At 45.9% G+C, this 17067-nt stretch overlaps 1 pseudogene; it reads left to right on the forward strand.

Annotated features, from left to right (window-relative positions):
- The first annotated feature begins 1698 nt into the window (after positions 1–1698).
- On the forward strand, positions 1699–16206 carry LOC123489598 (annotated as a pseudogene).
- The last annotated feature ends 861 nt before the right edge of the window (positions 16207–17067 follow it).

Genomic DNA, 17067 nt, shown 5'->3' on the forward strand with positions numbered 1-17067 from the left:
GCTGATCCATACGTGTTGGATAGACGGCTGAATGAGACTGACGGCCAGCTGATCCATGCCGTTGGATAGACGGCTGAATGAGACTGACAGCCAGCTGATCCATACGTGTTGGATAGACGGCTGAATGAGACTGACAGCCAGCTGATCCATACGTGTTGGATAGACGGCTGAATGAGACTGACGGCCAGCTGATCCATACGTGTTGGATAGACGGCTGAATGAGACTGACGGCCAGCTGATCCATACGTGTTGGATAGACGGCTGAATGAGACTGACGGCCAGCTGATCCATACGTGTTGGATAGACGGCTGAATGAGACTGACGGCCAGCTGATCCATACGTGTTGGATAGACGGCTGAATGAGACTGACAGCCAGCTGATCCATACGTGTTGGATAGACGGCTGAATGAGACTGACGGCCAGCTGATCCATACGTGTTGGATAGACGGCTGAATGAGACTGACAGCCAGCTGATCCATACGTGTTGATAGACGGCTGAATGAGACTGACAGCCAGCTGATCCATGCGTGTTGGATAGACGGCTGAATGAGACTGACAGCCAGCTGATCCATACGTGTTGGATAGACGGCTGAATGAGACTGACGGCCAGCTGATCCATACGTGTTGGATAGACGGCTGAATGAGACTGACAGCCAGCTGATCCATGCGTGTTGGATAGACGGCTGAATGAGACTGACGGCCAGCTGATCCATACGTGTTGGATAGACTGCTGAATGAGACTGACAGCCAGCTGATCCATGCGTGTTGGATAGACGGCTGAATGAGACTGACAGCCGGCTGAATGAGACTGACAGCCAGCTGATCCATACGTGTTGGATAGACGGCTGAATGAGACTGACAGCCAGCTGATCCATACGTGTTGGATAGACGGCTGAATGAGACGGTTACAGCTACTCTCCTTTGTACTGCCTCACTCTGCTCCATCCATCAGAAGTCTTATCATTCAGACAACCTGTTCACAAATCCATTACATTTTTCGTCATTTAGCAGGGGCGACTTAGTGCATCCATCTTAAGGTAGCTAGGTGAGACGGCCACATCGTTCACGGTAAGTAAATTTTTCCCGAGAGTAGCTGTCCGTGAAGTCTGCACTAGGCTTTCTGTATTGCCCACCTCTTGTATAGTGAAGTCTGCACTAGGCTTTCTGTATTGCCCCACCTCTTGTATAGTGAAGTCTGCACTAGGCTTTCTGTATTGCCCACCTCTTGTATAGTGAAGTCTGCACTAGGCTTTCTGTATTGCCCACCTCTTGTATAGTGAAGTCTGCACTAGGCTTTCTGTATTGCCCACCTCTTGTATAGTGAAGTCTGCACTAGGCTTTCTGTATTGCCCACCTCTTGTATAGTGAAGTCTGCACTAGGCTTTCTGTATTGCCCACCTCTTGTATAGTGATTGTGTTGCTTGTCTCTGAGGGTTGTGCCTTGGGTGCCGAGGATATGAACAATGTGTTTCTGTTTTAAATAACTTTGGTCTTACATTGGTGGGCTAAGTGTCTGGTCTCTTCATATCCTGGACAATGTACAAAGCTTATGATAAATGAAGTACTTCTAGATGAACTCTTGAACTAGTCTCTGCTTCCTCGCGTTTTGAACCACTCCTAACCATTATGTGTTGGGGCAAAATATATTGTGCCTCCCTGTTGTGCGTTGTTGCTAACTGATGTTGTTTTTCTCTCTAGGTGGGGACCAGGGGGTGTTGGAATGGCTACTTCAGTAACTGGGCAACAGCAGATATATCCAAACACCTCCCTTTCATCTACAACCTCAAGCAGCATCGCAATCTACACCTACCTTCCAGCATTCAAACAGTACGTACTCAATCTACACCTACCTTCCAGCATTCAAACAGTATGTACTCAATCTACACCTACCTTCCAGCATTCAAACAGTATGTACTCAATCTACACCTACCTTCCAGCATTCAAACAGTACGTACTCAATCTACACCTACCTTCCAGCATTCAAACAGTATGTACTCAATCTACACCTACCTTCCTGCATACTCATGATATTGAACTATATGTGTAGATCACAAACATGGCTACATCAAGTTTAATATTTGAGATGTTTTCAGAATTCCCTGATTGCTTTAACATTAGGTGGATGAAGATCAGCAGTGACTCAACAGTAGACTGGCTGTAAAACCCCAGCAGTCTTTTTGGGCTGTGAGAGAACGGGAGGCGTAAGGCGATAGTCACATGCTATGTCATCAGGTTACCAGTGATGGGAGCTTTAACGAGGCAGTAGTTAGTCTAGAAGCTTCTCCCAGCCCCTCTAGGGAGCTTTAACGAGGCAGTAGTTAGTCTAGAAGCTTCTCCTAGCCCCTCTAGGGAGCTTTAACAAGGCAGTAGTATAGGGTTCTTCAATCCTGGTCCTGGAGGGTCGAAACACTTCTGTTTTTTATTTCTACCTGGTAGTTAATTGCACTCACCTGGTTTTCCCAGGTCTGAATTAGCCCCTGATTAGAAGGGAGAGGATGAAAACAGAGGTGTTTCGGCCCTCCAGGACCAGGATTGAAGAACCCTGCAGTAGTAGTTAGTCTAGAAGCTTCTCCCAGCCTCTAGGGAGCTTTAACGAGGCAGAGTAGTTAGTCTAGAAGCTTCTCCCAGCCCCTCTAGGGAGCTTTAACGAGGCAGTAGTTAGTCTAGAAGCTTCTCCCAGCCTCTAGGGAGCTTTAACGAGGCAGTAGTTAGTATAGAAGCTTCTCCCAGCCCCTCTAGGGAGCTTTAACGAGGCAGCAGCAGTAGTTAGTCTAGAAGCTTCTCCCAGCCCCTCTAGGGAGCTTTAACGAGGCAGCAGCAGTAGTTAGTCTAGAAGCTTCTCCCAGCCCCTCTAGGGAGCTTTAACGAGGCAGTAGTTAGTCTAGAAGCTTCTCCCAGCCCTCTAGGGAGCTTTAACGAGGCAGTAGTTAGTCTAGAAGCTTTCCCAGCCCCTCTAGGGAGCTTTAACGAGGCAGCAGCAGTAGTTAGTCTAGAAGCTTCTCCCAGCCCCTCTAGGGAGCTTTAACGAGGCAGTAGCAGTAGTTAGTCTAGAAGCTTCTCCCAGCCCCCTAGGGAGCTTTAACGAGGCAGTAGTTAGTCTAGAAGCTTCTCCCAGCCCTCTAGGGAGCTTTAACGAGGCAGCAGCAGTAGTTAGTCTAGAAGCTTCTCCCAGCCCCTCTAGGGAGCTTTAACGAGGCAGTAGTTAGTCTAGAAGCTTCTCCCAGACCCTCTGGTCCCAAGGCCTCGTTGGATTGGATATCAAGCCGGCGCTCCACAGCTGAGACCAGAGGCCAAAATAAGGCTGTTTATTTAAACCCCTTTATGCCTCCGCTGGGCAGGGACTAATCTCTCCCACTTTCTCTCTCTTCCCTTCACCCCCCCGCGCTCTTTTTCTCACCCTCTCTGGCATTTATTTTTTGCTCTGGCGAAATCAGCCGTCTCATTAACAAACTGTTAGCTTGGTGGTTAACGTGGGTTCATGTCTTCCCCCTGGCAACGGTATCAGAATGACGGAACAACATGTATTTACTTGCTACTACTGCTCAGAATGACTAGAGCTCCCTGTCCTGCTTCGAGTGCCAGTCACTCACACTGTTGATTGGGTGTGTAAAGGACAGGACAGTCAGTCACACTGTTGATTGGGTGTGTAAAGGACAGTAGTCAGTCACACTGTTGATTGGGTGTGTAAAGGACAGTAGTCAGTCACACTGTTGATTGGGTGTGTAAAAGACAGTACAGTCAGTCACACTGTTGATTGGGTGTGTAAAGGACAGTACAGTCAGTCACACTGTTGATTGGGTGTGTAAAAGACAGTACAGTCAGTCACACAGTTGATTGGGTGTGGAAAGGACAGTACAGTCAGTCACACTGTTGATTGGGTGTGTAAAGGACAGTACAGTCAGTCACACTGTTGATTGGGTGTGTAAAGGACAGTAGTCAGTCACACTGTTGATTGGGTGTGTAAAGGACAGTAGTCAGTCACACTGTTGATTGGGTGTGGAAAAGACAGTACAGTCAGTCACACTGTTGATTGGGTGTGTAAAGGACAGTAGTCAGTCACACTGTTGATTGGGTGTGTAAAGGACAGTAGTCAGTCACACTGTTGATTGGGTGTGTAAAGGACAGTAGTCAGTCACACTGTTGATTGGGTGTGTAAAAGACAGTACAGTCAGTCACACTGTTGATTGGGTGTGTAAAGGACAGTACAGTCAGTCACACTGTTGATTGGGTGTGTAAAAAGACAGTACAGTCAGTCACACTGTTGATTGGGTGTGGAAAGGACAGTACAGTCAGTCACACTGTTGATTGGGTGTGTAAAGGACAGTACAGTCAGTCACACTGTTGATTGGGTGTGTAAAGGACAGTAGTCAGTCACACTGTTGATTGGGTGTGTAAAGGACAGTAGTCAGTCACACTGTTGATTGGGTGTGGAAAAGACAGTACAGTCAGTCACACTGTTGATTGGGTGTGTAAAGGACAGTAGTCAGTCACACTGTTGATTGGGTGTGTAAAGGACAGTACAGTCAGTCACACTGTTGATTGGGTGTGTAAAGGACAGTAGTCAGTCACACTGTTGATTGGGTGTGTAAAGGACAGTAGTCAGTCACACTGTTGATTGGGTGTGGAAAAGACAGTAGTCAGTCACACTGTTGATTGGGTGTGGAAAGGACAGTACAGTCAGTCACACTGTTGATTGGGTGTGGAAAGGACAGGACAGTCTGTCACACTGTTGATTGGGTGTGGAAAGGACAGGACAGTCAGTCACACTGTTGATTGGGTGTGTAAAGGACAGTAGTCAGTCACACTGTTGATTGGGTGTGTAAAGGACAGTACAGTCAGTCACACTGTTGATTGGGTGTGTAAAGGACAGGACAGTCAGTCACACTGTTGATTGGGTGTGTAAAGGACAGGACAGTCAGTCACACTGTTGATTGGGTGTGTAAAGGACAGGACAGTCAGTCACACTGTTGATTGGGTGTGTAAAGGACAGTACAGTCAGTCACACTGTTGATTGGGTGTGGAAAGGACAGTACAGTCAGTCACACTGTTGATTGGGTGTGGAAAAAGACAGTACAGTCAGTCACACTGTTGATTGGGTGTGTAAAGGACAGTAGTCAGTCACACTGTTGATTGGGTGTAAAGGACAGTAGTCAGTCACACTGTTGATTGGGTGTGTAAAGGACAGTAGTCAGTCACACTGTTGATTGGGTGTGGAAAGGACATTACAGTCAGTCACACTGTTGATTGGGTGTGTAAAGGACAGTACAGTCAGTCACACTGTTGATTGGGTGTGTAAAGGACAGTAGTCAGTCACACTGTTGATTGGGTGTGGAAAAGACAGTACAGTCAGTCACACTGTTGATTGGGTGTGTAAAGGACAGTACAGTCAGTCACACTGTTGATTGGGTGTGTAAAGGACAGTAGTCAGTCACACTGTTGATTGGGTGTGTAAAGGACAGTAGTCAGTCACACTGTTGATTGGGTGTGTAAAGGACAGTACAGTCAGTCACACTGTTGATTGGGTGTGGAAAGGACAGTACAGTCAGTCACACTGTTGATTGGGTGTGTAAAGGACAGTAGTCAGTCACACTGTTGATTGGGTGTGGAAAGGACAGTACAGTCAGTCACACTGTTGATTGGGTGTGTAAAGGACAGTAGTCAGTCACACTGTTGATTGGGTGTGTAAAGGACAGTAGTCAGTCACACTGTTGATTGGGTGTGTAAAGGACAGTAGTCAGTCACACTGTTGATTGGGTGTGTAAAGGACAGTACAGTCAGTCACACTGTTGATTGGGTGTGGAAAGGACAGTACAGTCAGTCACACTGTTGATTGGGTGTGGAAAGGACAGTACAGTCAGTCACACTGTTGATTGGGTGTGGAAAGGACAGTACAGTCAGTCACACTGTTGATTGGGTGTGGAAAGGACAGTACAGTCAGTCACACTGTTGATTGGGTGTGGAAAGGACAGTACAGTCAGTCACACTGTTGATTGGGGTGTAAAGGACAGTAGTCAGTCACACTGTTGATTGGGTGTGTAAAGGACAGTACAGTCAGTCACACTGTTGATTGGGTGTGTAAAGGACAGTACAGTCAGTCACACTGTTGATTGGGTGTAAAAGACAGTACAGTCAGTCACACTGTTGATTGGGTGTGGAAAGGACAGTACAGTCAGTCACACTGTTGATTGGGTGTGGAAAGGACAGTAGTCAGTCACACTGTTGATTGGGTGTGGAAAGGACAGTACAGTCAGTCACACTGTTGATTGGGTGTGTAAAGGACAGTAGTCAGTCACACTGTTGATTGGGTGTGTAAAAGACAGTACAGTCAGTCACACTGTTGATTGGGTGTGGAAAGGACAGTACAGTCAGTCACACTGTTGATTGGGTGTGGAAAAGACAGTACAGTCAGTCACACTGTTGATTGGGTGTGGAAAGGACAGGACAGTCAGTCACACTGTTGATTGGGTGTGTAAAGGACAGTAGTCAGTCACACTGTTGATTGGGTGTGGAAAGGACAGTACAGTCAGTCACACTGTTGATTGGGTGTGGAAAAGACAGTACAGTCAGTCACACTGTTGATTGGGTGTGGAAAGGACAGGACAGTCAGTCACACTGTTGATTGGGTGTGTAAAGGACAGTAGTCAGTCACACTGTTGATTGGGTGTGTAAAGGACAGTACAGTCAGTCACACTGTTGATTGGGTGTGGAAAGGACAGTACAGTCAGTCACACTGTTGATTGGGTGTGGAAAGGACAGTACAGTCAGTCACACTGTTGATTGGGTGTGTAAAAGACAGGACAGTCAGTCACACTGTTGATTGGGTGTGGAAAGGACAGTACAGTCAGTCACACTGTTGATTGGGTGTGGAAAGGACAGTACAGTCAGTCACACTGTTGATTGGGTGTGTAAAGGACAGTAGTCAGTCACACTGTTGATTGGGTGTGTAAAGGACAGTACAGTCAGTCACACTGTTGATTGGGTGTGTAAAGGACAGTAGTCAGTCACACTGTTGATTGGGTGTGGAAAGGACAGTACAGTCAGTCACACTGTTGATTGGGTGTGGAAAGGACAGTACAGTCAGTCACACTGTTGATTGGGTGTAAAGGACAGTACAGTCAGTCACACTGTTGATTGGGTGTGGAAAGGACAGTACAGTCAGTCACACTGTTGATTGGGTGTGGAAAGGACAGTACAGTCAGTCACACTGTTGATTGGGTGTGGAAAGGACAGTACAGTCAGTCACACTGTTGATTGGGTGTGTAAAGGACAGTACAGTCAGTCACACTGTTGATTGGGTGTGTAAAGGACAGTACAGTCAGTCACACTGTTGATTGGGTGTGGAAAGGACAGTACAGTCAGTCACACTGTTGATTGGTGTGTAAAGGACAGGACAGTCAGTCACACTGTTGATTGGGTGTGTAAAGGACAGTACAGTCAGTCACACTGTTGATTGGGTGTGTAAAGGACAGTAGTCAGTCACACTGTTGATTGGGTGTGTAAAGGACAGTAGTCAGTCACACTGTTGATTGGGTGTGTAAAGGACAGTACAGTCAGTCACACTGTTGATTGGGTGTGGAAAGGACAGTACAGTCAGTCACACTGTTGATTGGGTGTGTAAAGGACAGTAGTCAGTCACACTGTTGATTGGGTGTGGAAAGGACAGTACAGTCAGTCACACTGTTGATTGGGTGTGTAAAGGACAGTAGTCAGTCACACTGTTGATTGGGTGTGTAAAGGACAGTAGTCAGTCACACTGTTGATTGGGTGTGTAAAGGACAGTAGTCAGTCACACTGTTGATTGGGTGTATAAAGGACAGTACAGTCAGTCACACTGTTGATTGGGTGTGGAAAGGACAGTACAGTCAGTCACACTGTTGATTGGGTGTGGAAAGGACAGTACAGTCAGTCACACTGTTGATTGGGTGTGGAAAGGACAGTACAGTCAGTCACACTGTTGATTGGGTGTGGAAAGGACAGTACAGTCAGTCACACTGTTGATTGGGTGTGGAAAGGACAGTACAGTCAGTCACACTGTTGATTGGGTGTGTAAAGGACAGTAGTCAGTCACACTGTTGATTGGGTGTGTAAAGGACAGTACAGTCAGTCACACTGTTGATTGGGTGTGTAAAGGACAGTACAGTCAGTCACACTGTTGATTGGGTGTGTAAAAGACAGTACAGTCAGTCACACTGTTGATTGGGTGTGGAAAGGACAGTACAGTCAGTCACACTGTTGATTGGGTGTGGAAAGGACAGTAGTCAGTCACACTGTTGATTGGGTGTGGAAAGGACAGTACAGTCAGTCACACTGTTGATTGGGTGTGTAAAGGACAGTAGTCAGTCACACTGTTGATTGGGTGTGTAAAAGACAGTACAGTCAGTCACACTGTTGATTGGGTGTGGAAAGGACAGTACAGTCAGTCACACTGTTGATTGGGTGTGGAAAAGACAGTACAGTCAGTCACACTGTTGATTGGGTGTGGAAAGGACAGGACAGTCAGTCACACTGTTGATTGGGTGTGTAAAGGACAGTAGTCAGTCACACTGTTGATTGGGTGTGGAAAGGACAGTACAGTCAGTCACACTGTTGATTGGGTGTGGAAAAGACAGTACAGTCAGTCACACTGTTGATTGGGTGTGGAAAGGACAGGACAGTCAGTCACACTGTTGATTGGGCGTGTAAAGGACAGTAGTCAGTCACACTGTTGATTGGGTGTGTAAAGGACAGTACAGTCAGTCACACTGTTGATTGGGTGTGGAAAGGACAGTACAGTCAGTCACACTGTTGATTGGGTGTGGAAAGGACAGTACAGTCAGTCACACTGTTGATTGGGGTGTAAAAGACAGGACAGTCAGTCACACTGTTGATTGGGTGTGGAAAGGACAGTACAGTCAGTCACACTGTTGATTGGGTGTGGAAAGGACAGTACAGTCAGTCACACTGTTGATTGGGTGTGTAAAGGACAGTAGTCAGTCACACTGTTGATTGGGTGTGTAAAGGACAGTACAGTCAGTCACACTGTTGATTGGGTGTGTAAAGGACAGTAGTCAGTCACACTGTTGATTGGGTGTGGAAAGGACAGTACAGTCAGTCACACTGTTGATTGGGTGTGGAAAGGACAGTACAGTCAGTCACACTGTTGATTGGGTGTGTAAAGGACAGTACAGTCAGTCACACTGTTGATTGGGTGTGGAAAGGACAGTACAGTCAGTCACACTGTTGATTGGGTGTGGAAAGGACAGTACAGTCAGTCACACTGTTGATTGGGTGTGGAAAGGACAGTACAGTCAGTCACACTGTTGATTGGGTGTGTAAAGGACAGTACAGTCAGTCACACTGTTGATTGGGTGTGTAAAGGACAGTACAGTCAGTCACACTGTTGATTGGGTGTGGAAAGGACAGTACAGTCAGTCACACTGTTGATTGGGTGTGTAAAGGACAGGACAGTCAGTCACACTGTTGATTGGGTGTGTAAAGGACAGTACAGTCAGTCACACTGTTGATTGGGTGTGGAAAGGACAGTACAGTCAGTCACACTGTTGATTGGGTGTGTAAAGGACAGTAGTCAGTCACACTGTTGATTGGGTGTGGAAAAGGACAGTAGTCAGTCACACTGTTGATTGGGTGTGTAAAGGACAGGACAGTCAGTCACACTGTTGATTGGGTGTGTAAAGGACAGTAGTCAGTCACACTGTTGATTGGGTGTGTAAAGGACAGTAGTCAGTCACACTGTTGATTGGGTGTGGAAAGGACAGTAGTCAGTCACACTGTTGATTGGGTGTGGAAAGGACAGTAGTCAGTCACACTGTTGATTGGGTGTGGAAAGGACAGTACAGTCAGTCACACTGTTGATTGGTGTGTAAAGGACAGTAGTCAGTCACACTGTTGATTGGGTGTGTAAAGGACAGTAGTCAGTCACACTGTTGATTGGGTGTGAAAGGACAGTAGTCAGTCACACTGTTGATTGGGTGTGTAAAGGACAGTAGTCAGTCACACTGTTGATTGGGTGTGTAAAGGACAGGACAGTCAGTCACACTGTTGATTGGGTGTGTAAAGGACAGTACAGTCAGTCACACTGTTGATTGGGTGTGGAAAGGACAGTAGTCAGTCACACTGTTGATTGGGTGTGTAAAGGACAGTACAGTCAGTCACACTGTTGATTGGGTGTGTAAAGGACAGGACAGTTAGTCACACTGTTGATTGGGTGTGTAAAGGACAGTAGTCAGTCACACTGTTGATTGGGTGTGGAAAGGACAGGACAGTCAGTCACACTGTTGATTGGGTGTGGAAAGGACAGGACAGTCAGTCACACTGTTGATTGGGTGTGGAAAGGACAGTACAGTCAGTCACACTGTTGATTGGGTGTGTAAAGGACAGTAGTCAGTCACACTGTTGATTGGGTGTGTAAAGGACAGTACAGTCAGTCACACTGTTGATTGGGTGTGTAAAGGACAGTACAGTCAGTCACACTGTTGATTGGGTGTGTAAAGGACAGTAGTCAGTCACACTGTTGATTGGGTGTGTAAAGGACAGTAGTCAGTCACACTGTTGATTGGGTGGAAAGGACAGTAGTCAGTCACACTGTTGATTGGGTGTGGAAAGGACAGTAGTCAGTCACACTGTTGATTGGGTGTGTAAAGGACAGTAGTCAGTCACACTGTTGATTGGGTGTGTAAAGGACAGTACAGTCAGTCACACTGTTGATTGGGTGTGTAAAGGACAGTACAGTCAGTCACACTGTTGATTGGGTGTGGAAAGGACAGTAGTCAGTCACACTGTTGATTGGGTGTGTAAAGGACAGTACAGTCAGTCACACTGTTGATTGGGTGTGTAAAGGACAGTAGTCAGTCACACTGTTGATTGGGTGTGTAAAGGACAGTAGTCAGTCACACTGTTGATTGGGTGTGTAAAGGACAGTAGTCAGTCACACTGTTGATTGGGTGTGGAAAGGACAGGACAGTCAGTCACACTGTTGATTGGGTGTGTAAAGGACAGTAGTCAGTCACACTGTTGATTGGGTGTGTAAAGGACAGTACAGTCAGTTACACTGTTGATTGGGTGTGGAAAGGACAGTACAGTCAGTCACACTGTTGATTGGGTGTGGAAAGGACAGGACAGTCAGTCACACTGTTGATTGGGTGTGTAAAGGACAGTAGTCAGTCACACTGTTGATTGGGTGTGTAAAGGACAGTACAGTCAGTCACACTGTTGATTGGGTGTGGAAAGGACAGTAGTCAGTCACACTGTTGATTGGGTGTGTAAAGGACAGGACAGTCAGTCACACTGTTGATTGGGTGTGGAAAGGACAGTACAGTCAGTTACACTGTTGATTGGGTGTGGAAAGGACAGTACAGTCAGTCACACTGTTGATTGGGTGTGTAAAGGACAGTAGTCAGTCACACTGTTGATTGGGTGTGTAAAGGACAGTACAGTCAGTCACACTGTTGATTGGGTGTGGAAAGGACAGTACAGTCAGTTACACTGTTGATTGGGTGTGGAAAGGACAGTACAGTCAGTCACACTGTTGATTGGGTGTGTAAAGGACAGTAGTCAGTCACACTGTTGATTGGGTGTGTAAAGGACAGTACAGTCAGTCACACTGTTGATTGGGTGTGGAAAGGACAGTAGTCAGTCACACTGTTGATTGGGTGTGTAAAGGACAGGACAGTCAGTCACACTGTTGATTGGGTGTGGAAAGGACAGTAGTCAGTCACACTGTTGATTGGGTGTGTAAAGGACAGTAGTCAGTCACACTGTTGATTGGGTGTGTAAAGGACAGTAGTCAGTCACACTGTTGATTGGGTGTGTAAAGGACAGTAGTCAGTCACACTGTTGATTGGGTGTAAAGGACAGTAGTCAGTCACACTGTTGATTGGGTGTAAAGGACAGTACAGTCAGTCACACTGTTGATTGGGTGTGTAAAGGACAGTAGTCAGTCACACTGTTGATTGGGTGTGGAAAGGACAGTACAGTCAGTCACACTGTTGATTGGGTGTAAAGGACAGTACAGTCAGTCACACTGTTGATTGGGTGTGTAAAGGACAGTAGTCAGTCACACTGTTGATTGGGTGTGTAAAGGACAGTAGTCAGTCACACTGTTGATTGGGTGTGTAAAGGACAGTAGTCAGTCACACTGTTGATTGGGGTGTAAAGGACAGTACAGTCAGTCAACTGTTGATTGGGTGTGTAAAGGACAGTACAGTCAGTCACACTGTTGATTGGGTGTGTAAAGGACAGTAGTCAGTCACACTGTTGATTGGGTGTGTAAAGGACAGTAGTCAGTCACACTGTTGATTGGGTGTGTAAAGGACAGTAGTCAGTCACACTGTTGATTGGGTGTGGAAAGGACAGGACAGTCAGTCACACTGTTGATTGGGTGTGTAAAGGACAGTAGTCAGTCACACTGTTGATTGGGTGTGTAAAGGACAGTAGTCAGTCACACTGTTGATTGGGTGTGTAAAAGACAGTACAGTCAGTCACACTGTTGATTGGGTGTGTAAAAGACAGTACAGTCAGTCACACTGTTGATTGGGTGTGTAAAGGACAGTACAGTCAGTCACACTGTTGATTGGGTGTGTAAAGGACAGTAGTCAGTCACACTGTTGATTGGGTGTGTAAAGGACAGTACAGTCAGTCACACTGTTGATTGGGTGTGTAAAGGACAGTAGTCAGTCACACTGTTGATTGGGTGTGTAAAAGACAGTACAGTCAGTCACACTGTTGATTGGGTGTAAAAGACAGTACAGTCAGTCACACTGTTGATTGGGGGTGTAAAGGACAGTAGTCAGTCACACTGTTGATTGGGTGTGGAAAGGACAGTACAGTTAGTCACACTGTTGATTGGGTGTGTAAAAGACAGTACAGTCAGTCACACTGTTGATTGGGTGTGTAAAAGACAGTACAGTCAGTCACACTGTTGATTGGGTGTGTAAAGGACAGTACAGTCAGTCACACTGTTGATTGGGTGTGTAAAGGACAGTAGTCAGTCACACTGTTGATTGGGTGTGGAAAGGACAGTAGTCAGTCACACTGTTGATTGGGTGTGGAAAGGACAGTAGTCAGTCACACTGTTGATTGGGTGTGGAAAGGACAGTAGTCAGTCACACTGTTGATTGGGTGTGTAAAGGACAGTAGTCAGTCACACTGTTGATTGGGTGTGGAAAGGACAGTAGTCAGTCACACTGTTGATTGGGTGTGTAAAGGACAGTAGTCAGTCACACTGTTGATTGGGTGTGTAAAGGACAGTACAGTCAGTCACACTGTTGATTGGGTGTGGAAAGGACAGTACAGTCAGTCACACTGTTGATTGGGTGTAAAGGACAGTACAGTCAGTCACACTGTTGATTGGGTGTGTAAAGGACAGTACAGTCAGTCACACTGTTGATTGGGTGTGTAAAGGACAGTACAGTCAGTCACACTGTTGATTGGGTGTGTAAAGGACAGTACAGTCAGTCACACTGTTGATTGGGTGTAAAGGACAGTACAGTCAGTCACACTGTTGATTGGGTGTGTAAAGGACAGTACAGTCAGTCACACTGTTGATTGGGTGTAAAGGACAGTACAGTCAGTCACACTGTTGATTGGGTGTAAAGGACAGGACAGAGAGGTTTTAGAATAGACCGTTGACTCTTGAATCTTATTACTGCTGATTTAAATGATATTGTATCCTGTATAATTTAATCACACTTATTTATTACCCAATTTGCCCCCAGTATTGCAGATATACTGGCCAAAAGCCAGTCAAACATGTCAAACCACAGCATTCACAACAATCGTTAACTACAAGATTAGTTGGATTCGCAAACAAGATGTAAGTTAACATACATTCTGTTCCAGATACGGTGGCAACGCCAAAGTGGTCCACTTCCTGGGTCAGACCAAGCCGTGGAGCTACACGTTCGACCCCGAGACCAAGCGGATCAGCGGGGACATGCAGGAGGCCTCCACACACCCCACCTTCCTCCTGGACTGGTGGATGCTCTACTCTTCCTCTGTGGTGCCCATGATGACGGAGGGATACGGAGACCAGCCCTTCCACTCCGGCTGTGTGGAAGTCAGTCTAGAAGTATTAACCTTTTGTTCTTCCTCTACAGAACCGTTATCAACAACTGGAACAGTTTGAATTATTAAGCGTTTACTTGGATGCTTCTTGTTAGTGAGTAAAAGTAATGTTGGACCACCGCACATCCTGAATTAATTAATACCTAAACAATAGAAATTATGATTAGTCAATTTGTAAAATGTAGTGATACTTCAATCCTGGTGGCTGTTGAGACGTCTAACCCCTCTCATTCGTCCATCTGATAAAGTTCCAGTCCTCGGTCAAAGAAAGTCGCGTAACCATCGTGGTCACTGGCATGAGCTATGGTCACAGATCTATGGTCACAGATCTATGGTCACAGATCTATGGTCACAGATCTATGGTCACAAGGAAGGTGGATGGAAGGTATGCTGAAGACTAGTTGGTTGTGATTGCTTAACAGACAACACCTTGTCGCTGGTCACTAACTATCGCTGCTTCTTGTGGACAATCTGTTGGACAACAAACCTGGCTTAGCTTCTAGACCTATAATACTATAGGGGTAGGGGGTAGTTAGACTGACGATCTACACTGAACAAAAAATATAAAGGCAACATGTAAAGTGTTGGTCCCATGTTTTATGAGCTGAAATAAAAGATCCCAGAAGTGTGCCTTACGCACAAAAAGCTTATTTGTGGCCAAATTTGTTTACAGCCCTATTAGTGAGCATTTCTCCTTTGCCAAGGAACACAATTGGCATATCAAGAAGCTGATTAAACTGCATGATCATTACACAGGTGCAGTTTTGTCACAGCACAATGCCACAGATGTCTCAAGTTTTGAGGGAGCGTGCAATTGGCATGCTGACTGCAGGAATGTCCACCAGAGCTGTTGCCAGAGAATTGAATGTTCATTTCTCTACCATAAGCCGCCTCAACGTTGTTTTAGAGAATTTGGCAGTAGGTCCAACCGACCTCTCAACTGCAGACCACGGTCACGGCGTCATGGTTTGCCAATGCCAACGTTGTGAACGGAGTGCCCCATGGTGGGGTTATGGTATGGGCAGGCATAAGCTACGGAAAATGAACACAATATGCGTTTTATCGATGGCAATTTGAATGCTCAGAGATACCGTGTCAAGATCCTGAGGCCCATTCATCTGCCGCAATCACCTCATGTTTCACCATGATAATGCATGGCCCCATGTCGCAAGGATCTGTACACAATTCCTGGAAGCTGAAAATGTCCCAGTTCTTCCATGGCCTGCATTCTCACCAGACATGTCACTTATTGAGCATGTTTGGGATGCTCAAGATCGATGTGTACGACAGCGTGTTCCAGTTCTCGCCAATATCCAGAAACATCGCTCAGCTATTTAAGTGGGACAACATTCCACAGGCCACAATCAACAGCCTGATCAACTCTATGTGAAGGAGATGTGTCGCGCTGCATGAGGCAAATGGTGGTCACACCAGATACTGACTGGTTTTCTGATCCATGCACCTACAATTTTTTTTCTAAGGTATCTGTGACCAACAGATTCATATCTGTATTCCCAGTTATGTGAAATACATAGATTTCCTTAAATGATCTGTAACTCAGTAAAATCTTTGAAATTGTTGCATGTTGAGTTTATCTTTGTTCAGTATAGATCGATTGATGGTTTATATCAATGTGTTAATATGAATGACAGGTTTTAGGTTTTAGATAATTGTGTACTGCTGTACTGACTGCAAAGGAACAGGTGTTTCTCCAGAGCTTTTAGTCTTGTAGCTTTTTTCCAGAATTCATCAAATCTCTCCGTTCACAGATGTTAATATTCTTGTTTCGTTCTTCTCCTCCAGGGGAGCAGCGCGTCACAGGACCCCCATCACACTGAGCCGTACGTGTCACCAGAGGCATCCGAGGAACGCAAGCAGAAATGGGAACAGGGCCAGGCGGACTACATGGGAATGGACTCGTTTGACAATATCCAGAAAAAGCTTGACGCTTTTCTCAAATAGAGGGAAATAAAGGTCTACAAGGGATCAGTTAGTTTGACAGATTCAGTTTAGTTGTTTCTCCATGTTGTTCTGAGTTAGTGTGTCACTACCCAGCTCTAAGGATTACAACAATTGTTTTACAGTGGGTAACATTCTGACATCGTTGGCAGAGCGCTTAAACTATGTAATACTGGTATAGGATGTTTAGTCCTGTCACGTACTGTAAAGATTACCACACTGTGAAGGATGAATTTATCGACACAATCGTGATTTATAACAATACTTTTTTTATTGCTGTATTTGTGAACAGAATAGAAAAACACAATAAAATATAGCCTTTATTCACACTTCGACAAATTAAAGATTAATATTATTATTTTTGCACTGAAATACCCCCTCATAGATGCAGGGGTGGCAATACTTCTGGAGTCCTCACTGACTAAGAAAGAGTTTACTGGATTATCCTGCCATGTCCATGTGACGCGTCTTTCACAGCCCAGCTAGGGACTAACAGCCTGGAAATGCTTTCACAGCCCAGCTAGGGACTAACAGCCTGGAAATGCTTTACAGCCCAGCTAGGGACTAATAGACTGGAAAGCTTCTTCACAGCCCAACTAGGGGACTAATAGACTGGAAATGCTCTTAGCCCAACTAGGGACCAACAGACTGGAAATGCTTTCACAGCCCAACTAGGGGGACTAACAGACTGGAAATGCTTTCACAGCCCAACTAGGGACTAACAGACTGGAAATAAGCTTTCACAGCCCAACTAGGGGACTAACAGACTGGAAAACAAGCCACAGCCCAACTAGAGACTAACAGACTGGAAATGTAGTCACAGCCCAACTAGGGACTAACAGACTGGAAATGCTTTCACAGCCCAACTAGGGACCAACAGACTGGAAATGCTTTCACAGCCCAACTAGGGACTAACAGACTGGAAATGCTTTCCACAGCCCAACTAGAGACTAACAGACTGGAAATGCTTTCACAGCCCAGCTAGGGACTAACAGACTGGAAATGCTTTCATAGCCCAACTAGGGACTAACAGACTGGAAATGCTTT

Source organism: Coregonus clupeaformis, unplaced genomic scaffold, assembly GCF_020615455.1.
Source record: "Coregonus clupeaformis isolate EN_2021a unplaced genomic scaffold, ASM2061545v1 scaf3047, whole genome shotgun sequence".
Classification (NCBI taxonomy): Eukaryota; Metazoa; Chordata; class Actinopteri; order Salmoniformes; family Salmonidae; genus Coregonus; species Coregonus clupeaformis.